Below are 19,473 nucleotides of genomic sequence, written 5' to 3'. Positions count from 1 at the left end.
AGGGTTGCTTATATAGGGCAGGGGTTACTCAAGAGTTTAGCAGAGCAAGCAAGCTGCGTGCACAGAAGCAGATATCAGCAGTTAGTAGCTGCACACGTTGTTTATTTTATATTTCTTCACATTTACTAGATCCCAGCCTTGAATGTCTCATCGCCCCGTCCGGCATCTCCTGATGAGTGAAGCTCATGGTCAATACCCTTGTGGTCCTGGCTGATGCGTACCTTCCTCTTCAAGAATTTTTGCAAAAACAACTCGGTTTCAAGGATAGGACAAGTTCTTTCTTTGAGGGGATAGAGAATTACTGGGTTATAACAGGTCTGGCTAAACCCTCCGACAGGGCCTCCTCCCCCCAGCATCTGCTAGGGGCAGTGGTGCCCAGGACAGACGTACGGACAGAGGTTGGCGTGTTGGAGCGCTGCCGTCTCTTTGCCCAGAGTCACACGCAGGGGTTCCCCGGGCCCCCTGTGCGGAGTTTGCGGCCTCCCGCAGAGCTGGAGCTGGACCTCACCTGGCCGAGAGCTGTCTGGACCGCGCACTCACACCAGGAAGGAGGCCCTGGGCCATGGGGAAGGTCTGGCCGCCAGCGGAGCCACAGACCAGCCGCACGGGCCCCCCGTCAGTTCTCGGACATACCGATTCCAGCCAGGAGGCGAGGGTCCCGTTTAAAGAACCACGTGTTGTCCGAGGTTAAGACTGGCCCTTGGTTTCGTAACAGCTGGAGTCATAGCCTCCAGCCGTCCGAGGATGAGGACACAGCTTCGGGAAGGATCACTCCCTGCACTCCCTCCAGGCCTCGCGAGGTGTGATGTCACGATTCTCACTGTACCAACAGGGACCGGGAGGTGGACAAGCGCAGGTCACACAGCTGACCGGGAGCGGGGCGGCCCAAGCCTCAGGGGTCTTGCTGCCGGTCGCAGAACCAACCGACACAGCTCTCCATTTCTATCTTCTTCTCCGTGTTTTGAAACGTCTCCCACGGTGGGTGAGTGATCAAAACCAAACCCTGACAGATAACAAATGTGAAAATGAAATACGGTCATGATTGTACCAAAAACAAGTGTGTGTGTGTGTGTGTGTGTGTGTGTGTGTGTACCAGTGGGGAAAACGGTGAGATAAAAGTCAGGTCTGAAAGAGAAACCAGAAGCAGCCACCTTTTCCTTCCACAGCCGGGGTGTGAATAACGCCCCAGAGCGGACGCGGCTGGAATATGTGAGTGGGCGAAGGAAGCGTGTGGGAGAGGACAGTCACCCTGTGCTGGCCTGCTCCCTCCCCTCGGTGACGCGCCAGGAAAGGGAGGTGCCCCAGCCGGCTCCCCTCCCCCCACACAGGTGCGCTGGGCCCAGCCATTGTGCAGCACCGGCTCTGCTCTGTTTCATCTGTGGCCACGCCCCCGCACCCTCTGAGAAGTAAGATGGGTTAACTTGCCATTAGGCTGCTGGGCGGGTAGGGTCTGCCCGACCCTCACGTCCTGTCTGACCGGCAGTGACCACTGGGCGCCCCTGTGGGACCCGACGGCACGGGGACACGCTGTGCTGAAATCGCAAAGCAGGTTCACACAGCCAGTGGAACGGAATGAGACTCCTAAGTACCAAACCGTGAGGATGAACAGGAATGAAATGCCTGTATCTGCATCTGTGTCGATACGGACACACACACAGGTTCCAAATGCGAATGCTTGAGTATGATTCGAAGAAACCCGAGGAAAGGTCTTTATGCAAAATTTTATAAACTCTAACATACACACACGTGTATAGGATGCATTATAAATAACTTGTGTGCGTGGTTTTAAGGAACTTAAGAGGAAAGGCATTATAAACAATTTAAACATTCACTTGACATATATGCACATCATATAGTCTACATAAATAACTTGTGTGTGCGGCTTTAAGAAACTTAAGAGCCCTGGCCAGTTGGCTCAGCGGTCAGAGCATCGGTCCGCGAACCAGAGAGGCCCGGGTTCGGTTCCCACTAAGGGCACGTACCTCGGTTGCGGTTTGTCTCCGGCCCTGGTTGGGTCGTGTGGGTGGCGGCCACTCGATGTGTCTCCCTCACATCGCTGTTTCTCTCCCTCTCTTCCTCCCACTCTATCTGAAGATAGATGCAAAAATGTCTTCGGGTGAGGAATAAAAAAAGAAGAACAAACTGAACAGGAAAGGTCTTCATATAATGTATATTTGTATACATCTATGTATGCAATGTGTACACATATGTGCAGGGGTTGGAGAGCTGTATCCTACGTTAAGTGAAGCAGAGGAATTAAACAGGTACAATAAATGTATTTTATTGTCTCGTGAGCACACCTGCATTGAATGTTGGCTGCCGTGATATTAGTGTATAAAAAACAACGCGTCAGGAGCATGTACTCCAACGCCTAGGACCATTTAGATGGTCGTGAAAGTGTCCCATGAAAAACCATCAATTCCCAGGACTCCCGCCGTCTGGAACAGGCCAGGTTGCCACTTAAAGGGGGGTCATTTACAAGGGTTTTATGTGGGGTTAATAATAAGCCTCTCACTTCAAACCCCAACATGCAGTATGTCAAGGAGAAGGCGGTCATTAGCCCGGCTGGTGCGTAATTAAAAAGCCACAGACAACCCAAAACACCTGCTTGGCGTTGTCCGTCTCCCGCGGGCGGTGACCCCGTCCACACCGGGTGCGGCTCACAGACGGAGGAAGTGTCGCGGAGGGGCTTGCTGGTGGGATTTCACCCCGGGCTGCTCAGAGGCCGTCCTGGTAACCAGGGAGGGTCTCGGGATGAGACCGATAGGCGGCTTTGAGATGCTTGAAGCAGCCCATGCTTGCTCGAGAAGACACCTGAGTCCATCCTGGGTGTCTACGGAGCTACGCAGGTGATCGTGACCTTGCAGAAGATGCATCGGGAAGAGGGTTGTGGACGATGCTCGCGCTCGGGCTGCGGTCCCCGGGCTGCAGGCCTGTCCCCTCCGCGTGGCCAAGAGAAGCAGCCGTGTGTGAACCCGCTGTGCCCGGAGATGCTTGTTCCTTGATTCAAAGCCCCAGTGACCTAGTGACCGGTCGACTGTCTTCCTGCTCATTGTTGCGGGATGAGTCTTGGCTTGCTGATGCCCGAATGACCGCGTCCTGTCCTACTTGTGTGGGGTTCTAGAATTTCCCACCGACGGTCTCTCCGTGGGAGTTCCTCTGCGCAGACTCCGCGGCAAGACGGCGGGCCCGATTTCAGCGTGAGGGCCCCGTGGCACCCCTGAGGGGACAGGGCCACCCTCCTGGGACACCTGCTACGTTCCGTCCTGAGAAACTTCCCGAAGCAGCCACGCGGGGAAGAGGAGAGACCTGTCGTCCATGACCTCAGAGCGCAGCAGTTTACAGACCTCCATTAAGTGGCATCTTTATCCTCATCTTCATCCTCTAGTCTGAAATTTGCCGAAGAGGAACGTGTATTTAGGTGCCCAGCCTGCTGCCGCGGGCCACCACCTGTGATCAGTAACCCTGCCTGGGAACTATGCCCCCGTCTGCCGGGCGGACCGACGATCAGGGATGTCTGAGGTCACGCAGCCAGCGCGGGGCCGCAGGGGGACTGAGTCCTCGTCCCCAGAGGCCTCCAGTCACTTCGGAGCCCCGTCATCGGGGGGACTGTGTCCTGAAATGGGGTACGAAGTCTGGAGTGTTAGCCGACAGGCTGAGAAATGCAGCCCTGGGGGAACCCTGGGTGGAGGCACCAGGACCCTGTGTGCTGTGTGGCCCCATGAGCAGGGGTCTAACAGGAGAGAGCAGGACATTTGCCATGCAGTGTCCGCAGCCTGGGCCCCTGCCTCTGCCCCAGGGGTGGTGTCCTGGTCTCTGCCGCCCAGGGACGGTGCCCCAGCAGCTCTGACAGAGAGGACGCGGCCGGATGTTCCTCTCCAGGGACACGGGGCTGGCACCTAATCCTCCGGAGAAGGCTGGGTGCCTGGGACCACAGAAAAGGGGGTTCTGCTGGTCTAGGCTGCACCCCAGATCTGCTCCAACAAAGACATACCACCCAGTGACCTGGGACCCTTGGGGACCGACAGGGAGGACCCTTGCAGCCATCTGGACTTGTGCTCAGAAGATGTCCTTGAAGGAGGAGGAGGAAGGGGGTTCCGACGGAGGAGGACCATCGCCCGTGTCCCAGGAGGGGCACGTGGGTGGCACCGAGGGGGTGGCTCCCAGGGGCAGTGAAGGTGCCCTTCAGAGGGTGCTCGGGGCCCTGAAGGAGGCCTCGTGTCTGAATGAACTCACTGCAGCAACGCCAGGGTGCTCCCTGCCTCCCCGGCCCCGTCTCCGTCCACGTGTGGGGGCACCCGGGAATGACCTTCCAGGACCACCCGGACCGCACCGTGCGGGGCTGCCCCGCACCCAGAAGTAAACCTGCAGAAGCCTAGTATCTCAGGAGGCCTCCGCTTGCAGCTTCCGAGCGGGTGGTGCGCAGCAGGCTCGGTGCGTTGCGGTCGTGCCCGCTGGCCGGCGTCCAACATCTTTGCAGTGCACACGTATGCTCGGGACCTGGGAGACCAGACGCTGTCTTCTGACGCAACCCCCGTCACCCTGTTCATGCCACAATATGCTTTTCTCGGCTCCACCACGTTATCATCCCAGGCGACCACTAAGGATGGAAACTCTGTTAGCAGCCCAGGTGTGATGGGTTCATTATTGGAGTGCCCCGCCCCCCGGAGCCCGTGGCATGCGCAACTGGAGAATAGCAACTTTTATTCACAGAAGTGGATTCCCGGACACGGATGCAGAGCGGGGCTCCCCGCCCACCAGCAAAGCCACACGAATGACATTGGGGTACAGAGTCAAGGAGACATGGATGTTGGTTTCCCAGGGGTGGGAGCGACTCCCTGCCGGACTTACCAGCCACTAGCTCCCGTGTCCCGCCCAGGAAGCTGCCCGGTGGCCTTGCTCACTGCCTGGGCCTGGGTGTTGACCCAGAATGACTTCCTCGGGGCTCCGTGCGCGGTGAATGTGGCCGTCACTCACTCTGCAGGCGCGTAGGGCTTCCTGCCCCAGGCCAGGGCCCTGGAAACATCCCTGCTCTTCCCAGCCGAACCGGCCGCGGACTCCAGTTCCCGGCTGATGAGCGGGTCCCCACCGGCCCCCACAGGGGCACACCCCACCGTCGGATCCTCCCCCCCACGCTCTTCACAAACGCTTGTCTTGTTTTTCTGCTCTGCACACAGAAAACGCTCCGGGTGAAGTTGCTTTTTTTTTCCCCCTGTAGATTTTTTTCTGTTGTGTTTGTCCCTCCCCCACTCCAGGTGCCCAGGGGCAAATTCGGATGGCAGGGGAGCTCGGGGAAGGAATGCACCGGTCGGTCCGCCCGCCCGGGGTGATCACTCGGGGCGGGACGTCCGGCTGCGCTCTGATTGATCTCTGAAGCACGTGGGGTGGGAGGGAAGCCCAGGGGAACACACACACGCACCCGAATAACTTTTTTATGATAGATGCACCGGTTACCCAGGGATGACCTTGCAGCCGGTGATGGGCCATATAACTGCCTGGGCTGCCACATGGGTCCTCACACCCAGGAGGTTGGGGCTGGGGTGCTCATTGGAAAAGCCTCTGTGTGAGATCCCGGCAGGAGAGCGGGGTGTCTGAGTCCCCCGCGAGCAGCCCCGTCGGACACCTCGTGGGAACTGGTGAGTTGGATTCGTTTCTTTCTCTCTCTGAAGCTGAGACCCGGGGATAAATGATGACAGAGGCGGCGGGGACTAGTTCCTTGAGGGGCTCTGCCTCAGAAGTCGGCGGCGGGCTTGTGTTTGCTTCTCTGCGGAGCGAGGCGTGTGCGCAGGAAGGGTTAATTTTGGAAACCGAACGAGCCGAGTGTCCGGGGAGGAGGAAGGTGGCGCATCCTCACCTGTGCCGATGCGCCGTTCAAACACGTTTAAAAACACCTGCCACCGTGGGTGCTCCGGATGTTTCTATGTGTCCATTTGCCCAGAAACGGGGTCTTTAGGGACAAGCCAGTGGTGGTGTGAGGTTTCTGGGTTAAAGGGGTCGTTGGCAAAGACAAACTTGAGAAAACTGCAGGCGCAGAGAGACACAGAAGGGGCCAGTGAACAGCACCTTTTGCTGCACCCGTAGCTCACTCTGAAGGGAAACCGAGGTAATTAAACTTGCGTATCGTAATGTCACACCCCCCCGCCTCCAAGGCGGACGCCGTGGCTATAACTTCGATGTCCTGGCTGTCGGATCCGTTCCCCGAAGGACAGTGATTCTCAGCTCCCAGAGACACTTTCCTAAGAGGTCCGTCGGAGAGGGAACGAGGAACCGTTTCTCTTTCCTCAAACGTTTTTGGACACGGACACATTTTTCATTCCTCATACACGTTTCCAGAATTTGTCGCGAGCCCCCCTGAAGGGTCCCCGGGAAGCGGAGACAGAAGAAACGTTTCGCCCGACGGGGAGGCAGGCACGGGGACCTCGGTGGCCTCCTTGGACCCCGGGTTTCTCGGCAGGAGGCGCTGGTTATGTTAGACGGGCGTTTGCTCCTCGCGTTGTGTGTGGCCGCGTGGGCCGTTTTCATAAAGGAGATGTGCTAGGGGAGCAAGAGTGTGGGTCCAAAGTCAGCCCGTCTCTCTGACAATTGATGTCCGTCTGGGGCAGCGTACGGCTGGCCATCGCCAGTCTGCCAACCAGGACCCAAGCCAATGGATGGTCTGTGTTTCCCCAGAGAGAGATGGTGCGATTCTTCTTAGGTGAACCCTCGGCCGTGATCACGCGTGAACGGCGCGAGTGAATCAAGGGGTCCGGTTCTCGCTCACTTCCCCTCCGGTCCAGGAACGGTATTTCTTTCCATGGCGACGTTGATTTGGGGGCTCTGTGCTCACCTCCCAGGTCGCGTGACCTGGGTGATGAAAGAGCATTGTCATCGCAGATGATGTCACTAGAAATGATGACACTCTTGGATTGAAAGGTGATTCCACCAGATGGCCACTCACAATACGCAGTTTGTCACGCTAAACGCGTGACACGACCTGACGGCTTGTCCCTAGGAATTGCTGTCCCCGGTGACGTGCATAGTTCGCGACGGAGAGATTGCCCAGTAGTCATGGATCACGAGGTTGTAGCATAACTGCAGATGATATCAGGATCTAGATATGTAAAAGTGTTCAGTGCCGGGGAAAAAAACAAAAACAAAACAACCATCAGAAAAGCCTCTTTTTATTTGCATAAAAACCTAGACAGCCGACCTCAGGCACCCCGTGCAAGGCGGAGCAGAACAAGGGTTAGAAGGTGGTGGGGGACCCCTGGGACGCGTGCTGCGGGCCTGTCTGCATCCGCTGTTTTGTTTGCATCTGTCTCCTCATTAAAATTCCTGCCTTGTTTGGAAATTCGCCCCGTAAAACTCGGGCACTGACTCAGCAAGCCCACACCTCTGGGTCCAGTAGTCACCGGCGCAGCAGTGATGAAACAAGGTCCTGTCCCACCTCCACGTCGTGCAGGAAGGAAAACACCCCCTCGGTGTTAGTCAGAGTGGCAGCAATAGCACGGCTTCTGCAGGGCAGGACTCCCGGGCAGACCCTGGGTGCCGGCTCCCGCCGGGCAGGCTTGGGCTGTGCACTCGGACCGGCAGCCTGGAGGTGAGCCGGGGTCCCCATCCCCTGCTGCTGTCGGTCGTTCCAAGATCGGGACTGTCTTGACCACAGGCAGACAGCGGACGGGGGGTTGTCCTTCATCCCTCACTTGGCTTTCCCGGTGTTTACGACTGACCTGTGCGGTGTACGTGTGAGCAGGGACCCACGAGGTTCCAGCATGACCCCTTCTAAGCAGCAAGAACCAGGCCTGTGTCCAAACCGTCCGATGTCCCTCCAACGGCAGTGGACACTGACGTGGAATAAGCAAGTGTGTGTGGCGGGATGGTTTGCGGCTGAGCTGTGTCCTGTGGGATATTGACAGCCTATCTCCCCGCGGAAGGCCCTAGCAAACCCCCACCGCACCCAAGACACTCTCCAGCTATTGACACGTTTCCTAGAGAGTGAAACCACCCCGGTGAGCATCTGGAAGCGTGGAGGAGGCGTCCAGGTGGCCCCCAGCGTCCTGTCCTCAGGTGCACCTGGCTGCCCACACAGCGCTTCCTGAAGCTGGAAGGTGCCCCAGCTCGTTTGACCTGGGTCATCGGATGAGGGTTGCCTGGGTCCTGACTGGGCACCTCCCTCCTATGTGACAAAACTCTGGGGTGATCTCCGTTCAAGGGACCTGGCCAAGGTCCTCAGCAGCACCATGGCCTCGCCCAGGAACTCACTTCTCCTTCCCAAGTCCTGCCGTCCGAGGTGCAGACCCACAGCCGTTGTCCGGAACGTAAGGGAGGAAACAAGACACAGACCGGAAAGCTGTGTGTTCAGTTGCCTCGTTGGCGGCAGCACTCGTGTGGGATGGGTGTGCAGTTGACGTCACGACCTGGTGCTGCGCCGGGTGGGCACCTTGGCAAACGTTCACCCCGTCTGCTTGGTGATGGCCCGTCAGCTCTCAGAGCTGCCCCGTGAGTTTGGGTTTGGGTTTGGGTTTGAGGTGGCGAGTGGGACAGATTGAGTGTGGGCAGGAGCCGACAGCATCCCCGTGAGTCCCAAGACCGGCCCTGAAGGCAGCCGAACTTCGAGGCGGTCTCTGAAGACGTTCAGTACATTTCTACTGATTTTATTTTTTTTAAAAGAGTCATGACTTGCAAAAATTGAAAAAAATCTGGCCCCAAAAGGCCCCATTTGGAGATTCGGGAGCCGGACGGAGCCAGACGTGTGGTTGCCATCAGAAGAGGGTTCGTGTTGAAGCCAGGTGACTTCGAGCAGCGGGGGACAGTAACGTGAGGGGTTGGTCCCCCGATGAAAGGGCCCCTGTGGGCTCCAAGCCCTCACAGGCTGCTGCAGAGCCCACCCCTCATCCCGGCTCTGCTTTGCAATGATGGGGGACAGTCAGACACCTCAGTCCAGGTGGGAAAGAAAAACCCTGCGTTTTGGTCTCTGTGCCCGGTGCTCAGCCACTGCCTTGTTTTTTTTGGTGTTGTTTTGTTTTTATTATTTTGATTATAAAGAAGAAGGGAGGTAGAGAGAGAGAAACTGGTATGTGACAGGGAAACATCAGTCGGCTGCCACCTATGCACACCCTAACCCTAACCCTAACCCTAACCCTAACCCTAACCCTATGCACACCCTAACCCTAACCCTAACCCTAACCCTAAACCTAAACCTAACCCGTACCCTAACCCGTACCCTAACCCTAACCCTAACCCTAACCCTAATCCTAACCCGTACACTAACCCTAAGCCTAACCCTAATCCTAACCCTAACCCTAACCCTAACCCTAACCCTAACCCTAACCCTATGCACACCCTAACCCTAACCCTAACCCTAACCCTAACCCTAAACCTAAACCTAACCCGTACCCTAACCCGTACCCTAACCCTAACCCTAACCCTAACCCTAATCCTAACCCGTACACTAACCCTAAGCCTAACCCTAATCCTAACCCTAACCCTAACCCTAATCCTAACCCTAACCCTAACCCTAACCCTAATCCTAACCCTAACCCTAACCCTAACCCTAACCCTAACCCTAACCCTAACCCGTACACTAACCCTAACCCTAACCCTAACCCTAATCCTAACCCGTACACTAACCCTAAGCCTAACCCTAATCCTAACCCTAACCCTAACCCTAATCCTAACCCTAACCCTAACCCTAACCCTAATCCTAACCCTAACCCTAACCCTAACCCTAACCCTGACCCTAACCCTAACCCATACCCTAACCCTAATCCTAACCCGTACACTAACCCTAACCCTAACCCTAACCCTAATCCTAACCCTAATTCTAAACCATACCCTAACCCATACCCTAACCCGAACGCGTACCCTAACCCGTACCCGTACCCTAACCCGTACCCTAACCCGTACCCTAACCCTAACCCTAATTCTAACCCATACCCTAACCCATACCCTAACCCTACCTAACCTGTACCCTAACCCGTACCCGTACCCTAACCCTAAACTTAAGGCATACCCTAATCCTAACCCTAACCCGTACCCTAAACCTAACCCGTACCCTAACCCTAACCACATCTCTAACCCTGCCCTATACCCTAACCCTAACCCTAATCCTAACCCTAACCCTAACCCTAACCCATACCCTAACCCATACCCTAACCCATACCCATACCCTAACCCTAACCCATACTCTAACCCTAATCCTAGCCTGTACCCTAACCCTAACCCTAACCCTAATCCTAACCCTAACCCTAACCCTAACCCTATGCACACCCTAAACCTAACCCTAACCCTAACCCGTACCCTAAACCTAACCCTAACCCTAACCCGTACCCTAAACCTAACCCTAACCCGTACCCTAACCCTAACCCTAACCCTAACCCTAACCCTAACCCTAACCCTAACCCTAACCCTAATCCTAACCCTAACCCTAACCCTAACCCTATGCACACCCTAAACCTAACCCTAACCCTAACCCGTACCCTAAACCTAACCCTAACCCTAACCCGTACCCTAAACCTAACCCTAACCCGTACCCTAACCCGTACCCTAATCCTAACCCGAACCCTAAACCATACCCGTACCCGTACCCTAACCCTAACCATAATCCTAACCCATACACTAACCCTAAACCTAACCATAACCCTAATCCTAACCCTAACCCTAACCCATACCCTAACCCTAATCCTAACCCGTACACTAACCCTAAGCCTAACCCTAATCCTAACCCTAACCCTAACCCTAATCCTAACCCTAACCCATACCCTAACCCGAACGCGTACCCTAACCCGTACCCGTACCCTAACCCTAACCCTAATTCTAACCCATACCCTAACCCATACCCTAACGCTAACCTGTACCCTAACCCGTACCCGTACCCTAACCCTAAACTTAAGGCATACCCTAACCCTAACCCTAACCCGTACCCTAAACCTCACCCTAACCCTAAACCGTACCCTAAACCTAACCCGTACCCTAACCCTAACCCCATCTCTAACCCTGCCCTATACCCTAACCCTAACCCTAATCCTAACCCTAACCCTAACCCATACCCTAACCCATACCCTAACCCATACCCTAACCCTAACCCATACCCTAACCCTAACCCATACTCTAACCCTAATCCTAGCCTGTACCCTAACCCTAACCCTAACCGTAATCCTAACCCGTACCCTAATCCTAACCGTAACCCTAATCCTAAACTGTACCCTAACCCGTACCCGTACCCGTACCTGTACCCTAACCCTAACCGTAATCCTAACCCATACACTAACCCTAAACCTAACCATAACCCTAATCCTAACCCTAACCCTAACCAGTACCCTAACCCTAACCCTAAGCTTAACCCTAAACCTAACCCTAACCCTAACCCTAACCCTAACCCTAACCCTAATCCTAACCAGTACCCTAACCCTAATCCTAACCCTAACCCTAATCCTAACCAGTACCCTAACCCTAATCCTAACCCTAACCCTAATCCTAACCAGTACCCTAACCCTAATCCTAACCCTAAGCCTAACCAGTACCCTAACCCTAACCCTAACCCTAAGCCTAACCCTAACCCTAATTCTAACCCGTACCCTAACCCTAACCCGTACCCTAACCTGTACCCTAACCCTAACCCGTACCCTAACCCTAACCCATAACCTAACCTGTACCCTAACCCTAACCCATACCCTAACCCGTACCCTAACCCTAACCCTAACCCATACCCTAACCTGTACCCTAACCCTAACCCGTACCCATACCCTAACCCTAACCTGCAACCTGGGCATGTGCCCTGACTGGGAATCAAACCCACGACCTTTCAGTGCGTGGCCCGATGCTCCAACCAGCTGAGCCTCGCCGTCCAGGGCACAGAGGCACTGTGACCCCGTCGATTCAGCCCTGCTCCTGTCTGCCGCTTACTGAAATCGACTGGGGCCCCGGTGGCCCAGCGGGGAATTCTGCGACCCGGGGCTGTGACAGACAAAGGCACGTCTTGACTTTTGAGAAGACAAGTATGTGATTGCATTTTTGTTTTAAAGCAGAAGAGGTATGCAGTCTGCAGAGAAAAACAAAAACAAAAACTCATAGACACAGACAACAGCGTGGGGATGACCCAAGGGAAGGGGTGGGGAGGTAGGAGAGGGTGAAGGGGGATCAGTGGTGACGGAAGGAGACTTGACTCGGGGTGGTGAACACACGATACAACATACAGATGATGTGTTGTAGAGCTGCACACCGGAAACATATTTTATTAACCGAAGTCACCCCAATAAATTCAATTCAAACCAACAGAAACACCCAAGTCCGTTTTTGGTGCAGAAGAGGGGCAAACTGTTTGGGGGCGTGTGTGCGCCTAGGTGGTGGTTTCTCGGAGTGGCACGGTTTGCTTGGGGAGAACCCCTTGGCGGGAGAAGGGTCGTGTACCCAGTGGGATGTTTAAGCGCGTTCTCCAGCATTACCTGCGACATGCCTGGGGCACCCGCCCGATGGTGACCATAGAAAGGACTCCAGAGATTGTGGAATGTCTCCTGGGGAGGGCACAGGACAACAGGGTTGCCCCTGGTTGACAACCACGGGTGTAGAGAAGCATTTGCAAGTGCGTGAGACACAGCCCTGACTTGGAGAAGGACTGTGCACCTCGGCACGGCTGACGTGGGTCCCCGTCGCTGTCTTGTGGTGGATGTCTCCTGCATCATCGGGTATTCATTAGCATCCGAGGCCTCTCCCCACCCGATGCCACAGCGCCGCCCACATGTGACCACCACAGATACCTGCAGAGGGTGCCAAGTGTCCCCCGGCAAGCAAAGTCCCTCCGAGCATACAAGCACTGGGCCAGGCCATGCTGTCCTGTCTGAGGAGTCCAATTTCACCGGTAGGAAAACCAAGCCTGCTTTTTACAGAGTGTCACCGTCCAGAACTTGTCTGCCCAGCCACACGTCCACACATCCACGGCTGACTCACCCGGGGGTGTCGAAAGCCTCTGAGGGTGTTCTGGGTCACGTCCGATGATTGACATATCAGCAGCCAGCGTCAGCCAGGTGACCGGGTTTCAGGAACTTGGAATGGCAAATCAGTGCCAGTGACGGATGCCTTCACCCGGGAGGCTGCGGCCCGGGTGCCCGGAGCTGCAGGGGGCGTGCGCCTCCTGGTCGGAAGGCGGGGACCTCGGTGACATTGGCACAAACACAGACAGGGACTTTCCGGTTGCCTCTGAGGGATGTTCACAGACTCAAAGGCTGAGTCCCGGGGACCCGGGGCTGGTTGCCTTGAGGACAAAATTCTTGGGGAGCGTGATTGGCGTGGCCCGTGCTGCTGTCTCCAGCCGCTGACAGGCGGGACCACTGTGTTTGAAAACAGCTGGTTTCGCAAGCTGCTTGCACACTACAGGGTTCGTCTGAGGTTCACGGGGGAGTGGGCGTGCTGACACCGCACCGCAGAGCGTACTGCCGCAAGCTCGGGGGCTGGAAATGGCCCCCCTTGATTCTCAGTGTCGTGGGCCGGGATCCTGGGCACTGCTCAGCAGGGTTCTCTGCAAGGTCTTAGCAGGGTGCACCATTGTTGCTGGGCTCGTGTCCCCCTCTGCAACTGGGGTCGCCTTGCAAGTTCATTCGATACACTGGCCACTTCTAGCCCCTATGGTTATAGGACTGAGGCCTCAGCAGGTAGGGCCCCCCCTTCCTGTTTCATCCGGGCCAGCAGACGAGTGTGGCTTGTGCACGGAGTCAGCTTCCTGGGCCTCAGCACATGGGCAGGCCAGGCCCGCTCCGATGAGCACAGCTCAGTGACATGAGGGACGTCAGTTTCATGTGCGGTGTCTCTTCATTTTCCCGGGTGCTGTTGGTTAGAAGGACCCCTCAGCCCACCCCATGCACACTCGAGAGGGAGGGAATCTCAGGAAGGTAGGCTGTAGGGGCTGGGGACGTGCGTAGGAACCCACCCTGTGCGTACACAGGACGCTCCCAGGAACCGAGCCCGTGGGTTCTACCCCTGTCGGGGACCAGGAGGCCAGCTTCCTCTCCAAGGGGGGTTGTGGCATTTGACCAGGTGTAGTTTGAGGCGGTCACATCATGCTCGTGGGAGCAGAGAGCACTGTGGTCTTCTTTTTAAAATACACATTTGATCTCTTTGTTTCTGTTTTTGTGTTTTTCCCATTGGGGTGACATTCCTGTAACATACACTAACCCTTTTAAAAGTGTGCGGTTCAGGGGCCTTTAGTACATTCAGCCACATGTTCCTCCGCTGCCTGGCGAGTTCTAGAGCATTTCGTCACCCCTAGGAGATAAAACCCACGCCCTTTATCAGCCACGCCCCCGCCGCCTCCCCCAGCCCGGCAACCACCACTCACTCTGGGTCTCCACGGATTTGTGCATCCTGCACGTTTTGTGTGAATGGACTCAGGCGCTTGGCCTTTGTGTCTGGCTGCCCTCACTCACCCTGGTGTTTGCAAGGACCACCCACGATGGCCTGTCTGTCCCCAGCAGCTCTCCTTGTTCATGGCTGAGTAATATTCCCTTGTGGTGATGGACCACCTTGTGTGTGTCCATCCGCCCTCTGGTGGGCATTTGGTGCGTTCCTACCTCTTGGCAACCGTGAAGAGCGCCTCCGTGGACGTGGGTGAGCCAGCACCCGTGGGAGGGGCTGCCGGGAGTCACGCCGGGGTCACTGTTTCACCTACGGAGGACCCCCCACCCCGTCTCCACCGCACGCTTGCCTCCCTCCTCATTTCCGAGGTGCTGAGCTTGGAGGTTTGTCTCCGCTCAGGCTGCGGCCCCGGGAGGCAAATGGTAATATCGTCCTGTCACAACCTGTGTTCGGGAGGAATGTGCTCACCTGGCCAGGTGCCCCTGCAGGCCAGCAGCTTCTACATCAGCATTTGATGGCCTGTGTTTCTCCGCCCTGCAGCATGTGGGGAAGAGCCCTGGCCAGGGCCGCGCTGACTCAGGTCAGCTGATCACATGGCAGGGGCACCTGGCTGCGGGGCGGTAAGTGGCCGCAGGGGCCTCTGGCTGGCCCGCGGGTCCCGATGGGCCGTCACGCCTGTCCGGGTGCTGCTGCGGCTCCTCGGGCAGGAGAAACGTCTCTGGCTGGTTTCCGAGGCCGGGAAGTTCCTCGAGGACTGTACCCGTCCACCGGGCTGGCAGGCTGTGCAGGAGGCTGGCCGCCGCCCCAGGGGTAGTCGGTGCGTTGAGCCTGCTTCCCTGTGTGCACTGGGCGCAGAGCCAAGAGCCAAGGCTCTGCTGGGCGGGCCCCTCCGCCTGCCTACTCTCCAGGATGGGCGCCCACGTTTTTTTTTCTCTCACCACCTGGCCTCTCTCTGCACAGCTCAACCCACAACAGGCCACCCCGCCTTGGACTGAGCCGCAGCTGGAGGGCCTGGGGTGCAGGGCAGGGAGCCAGTGTCCTGTCACTATAGGCCAGTTCTGAACTCCAAAGGCATCAGGAGCCGTTGTCTTTGGATTCACTGGACCAAGTTACATCGCCCTTGCAAGTCCCATGTTATCACCCTCAGCAAATGCAGTTATGGCTGACACGTTATGGGCGTGGGGACCCACTAGCCGTGATGCCATAGGAGGGCACAGTGGGGATTTAGAACTGATGTTCCCACCGTGCGTGCTCCTGGCCACTGCCCAGCCACTCATGACGCCGGGAAACGCCCCGTGGCCCCGTGCTCCGTGGCTCATCCCTGACGGTGCACGGATTCGATGCACAGTCGCCAGGTCCGTGTGGCGCCCCCTGGCGACCTTTAAAGGGTTGCGGAAGTTCTGCGTGCACCCGGCGACCTTCGACACGGCCGTCGCTAGCGTTCTGAGGCAGAATGTTGATCCCTGCGATGTCCCCATTCAGCTCGGTCATTGGACGTCCGCACCTTCTTAGTGGGCTCAGAGAGTGACCCAGGCCAGAGAGGCCAGCGATGCATTCGCAACGGGGACATCAGGAGCCACCCCGGTGGCTCTCCCAGCTTCCCATCCGTGTAGCAGCTGGTTATTCATCGATATGCTTGGAATGGTGCCAGCAGCCCGTGACCGATGCATAGAATTTGCTTTTGGGCCATTTTAATGTCCAGTGACGGTGGACATTCAATATTATTCTGCATTATTTTGGGGTGCACGGCACTGTGATTGGATAGTCAGTTTCTTTACAAAGGACCCCTCCCCCCCGATAAGTTTGCTATCCACCCGGTGCCCTACGTAGTTATTATATAATGTCAGGGACTCTCCTCCCTGTGCTGTGCTTTTATATCCTGTGATGCTTCTGTAACTTTCAAGTTGTACGTCTTCATCCTTCCTCTTCTCACCCCATCCCCCACCCTTGTCTCCGACGGCCGTCAGTCTGTTCTCGGCGTCTGCGAGTCTGTTTCTGTTTTGTTGGCTCCTGTGTTTCTTTCATCCGATTCCACACACAAGGGAGCGCACGAGGGATGTGTGTTGCTCGGAGTGGCTTATTTCACTGAGCGTGATGCTCTCTGGCTCCGTCCGTGGTGTTGTCACAAATGCTAGGATTTTACTCGTTTTTATGGCTGAGGAATATTACTCAGTATATATGTAGCACCTCTTGTTTTTTTTTTTTGTTTTTTTTTTATTGAATGTATTGGGGCAATATTGGTTAATGAAATTACATAGGTTTCAGGAGTGCCCTTCTGTGGTGCATCCTCTGTGCCCTGGACTGGGTGTTCCCCACCCCGCGTGTCCGTCCCTCACCATGTGCCCCCCTCCGCCCTTCGGTGCCTGGGACAAAGCCAGCTGAGCCACAGCGGCCGGACCCCCTGCACCGATGCCGGGGGAGACTTTGTCTCCCGAGAGTGTGCTGAGCTGGTCCGCAGGCCTCTGCCGGGTGAAGAGAGACACACGGGTTCGTTGTGCTCCGTGAACACAACCCACGTGAGCACACTCAGAACGATCCTCACCGCCGAGCATCAGCGAAAGAGCAGCCAGGAGGTCTGCGCTCTTCTGGTCTTTCGGAGGATCCGAGCTCAGAGGCGCCGACTCTGCGGGGCGTTGCCTCTGAGCCTTGGTTTCATCCTTGTTCACTGAGCCTCGTCTGGGGGGACAGCGCCCCGCTGTAGGCACAGCGAGGGGGGCCCGGCTCCTGCCCGCCTGTTCGCCTGCAAGGAGAGCTGGCCCCGCCTGGTCGTGGGGTCTGAGCCCGGGCGTCTCCACGTGCCACGGCCTCGGGCCCTGGAGTTCCTGAGCTGAAACTTCTCCATTCTGTCCCTTCCCTTTGCTGCCAAACTTCTCACCGAAGTCAAGGTGCGCTTGCTCTAGGGCTTTGCTCCGGTTTCGTCCCCATCCACGAGGCCACCCTGGGTGGCACAGACATGTCGCCCCAGGACTCTGGGTTCTGAAACCAGTTGCTTGTGAGAGAGCCGGAAAGTCCCCCACGATTGGTTACTCCGTGACCGGCTGTGTCTCGGGGGTGAGGAGACTCTGACCCTGGGCGAGTCAGGCTGGGGCAGTGGGGATAATGCAGACCCGGGGATCAGAGACCTGGGCTTCTGCGGGGGGTGTGCTGTGGCCCGTGGCACAGGGTGAGGTGGTCGCCACCCTATCCCATCCACACCGAGGTCTGGGGGTTTTAATTCCTCGACGGGGTTCCTCCAGCACTCTGGGGTCGTCCCTGAGGTTGGGGTCACACTCCCCTTGTCCCCGCCCCCAGGCTGAGCTCGGAGATCACCTGTCCTCAGCGTCCCTGTGGCCCTAAAGGTGTGGATTTCCTGAATGGAGTTGCCCTGCCAGGGGCCGAGGGCCTGTGTGCCAGCTCGCGGGTCATTTATAAAATCTGCCCCTGGGAGAGCCGTCCACACCGTAAATTCCCCCAGCTGCCGAGACGAACACTTTTCCGCAGAAAGCAAGTAATTATGAGTCCGCTTGTAAATCCTAGTTTAAAACGCACACTCAAACGTTGACAAACCTCCCTGGAACGTCGGACGGCACTTATCAGACCACCACCAGCCAGGGGGGCCGGAGACCCGTGTCTCTCCAGGAGGCTTGCTTCCCGGCGCCCTCCCCGGAACCCGGCCCTTCAGAGAGGGGACAGTTTGTCGTCCATTACGACCCCCCGTTTTTTTCTTTATTGATTTTAGAGAGAGAGGAAGGGACAGAGAGAGAGATAGAAACATGGATGAGAGAGAACATGGACTGGCCGCCTCCTGCACGCCCCCCACTGGGGATCGGGCCCACAACCTGGGCATGTGCCCTGACCGGCGACCTCTTGGTGCAGGGTCGATGCTCACCCACTGGGCCGCACCGGCCGGGCACGAAAACCCTTCATTTCTTAGTCAGCAGGGCCAAGTGGTCTGCCGCTCAAAGAACAGGGGACTTCATCCCCTGGTAAAGCCTCCAAACACAAGTTATCTCAGCCACCTATGCTTTTAAGGTTCTGCACACCCTTTCTTGATTCAATACATTCTCGTTTTTGAGCATAAAATGTGAAGGCTATGAAGACCACCTGTTGAGGGCCAGGGTGAAATTGCACCCTACCTGTTGACACTGTGATCAAGAAAACGGGTTCACAAGGCGAGGGTGTGCCATCAAAGGCGAAGAACAGGAGAGGCGGTTTTAGGGAACCATCGGGGGCGGTCACTTTCGTGGGGTGTCAACATACACATCCGAGGACAGGGCCTGAGTCGGGATGAGCTCGGCCCAGGCCCTGATGGGCGGGGACCCAGCCGTCCGGATGGATGGCTCACCGCAGTGGAACTCCATCCCCCACGCAATTTTCCCAACGCAGAGGCCGGTACCATGCGGCGTGTGAATGAGAAGAAGCACGTTCCCTTCTAGCTGCCTTCCATCCGACATGCCAAGTCAGCAGGGGACCCCTGGAAAGTTGCAATGCCCTTAGTATCAATTAAAGCGGCAACCACCCGCCCGTCCACCGCAGGCCAAAACGTGGCCGCCGCCGAACTAAGACGGTACTAGTGAGATTCATGGACACACTGGAACAACCCCCGTGGCCACAGAGAGACTCCTGTGGCTGTAATTTGTTTCCCCTCATTGAGTCGACATTATGGTGTTTAGCTGATTCAAGGAATTGGTTTTGTGTGGTAAATTCAGACCCGGTGACCTGTCAGGCATAAAGCCAGCTACATTGTTAAACTCAACTGTTAAACAATGTAGCGTTGTTTTTTCCGCCACCCGAAATGCAGAAACACCACATTGATGCAGGTGCTTGGTCATTTCACGTTGCCGATGGAGCATGTTCCTTAGGAAAGGGCTTCTGGGACTTAGCCAGGCCCCTGTGTGAGCTGGTGCGGAGATTTGGATGCTCTTTGTGGATGGAGCGACATCATGGCATGTGCTGTGACTCGGGTCCCAGGTTCCCACGGTCCCAGGCAACCGGAGTTCTGGGTGCAAGCTGAGTATCGATAACCATCCAAGGTTTCTCGTCGGAGGCCCAGGGAGACAGGTCTGCATTGCAATTCAGAGTTACGCCTGTTTCAGAAAGATCGTCTAGGCCTTATCTCGGGGGGGACACTCAGCAGCTGGGGGCAGCTTTCAGGAATCCCACCTGTTA

Source organism: Molossus molossus, unplaced genomic scaffold (genome assembly GCF_014108415.1).
Source record: "Molossus molossus isolate mMolMol1 unplaced genomic scaffold, mMolMol1.p scaffold_m16_p_2, whole genome shotgun sequence".
Lineage (NCBI taxonomy): Eukaryota > Metazoa > Chordata > Mammalia > Chiroptera > Molossidae > Molossus > Molossus molossus.
Note: the sequence above shows the minus strand (reverse complement) of the source record.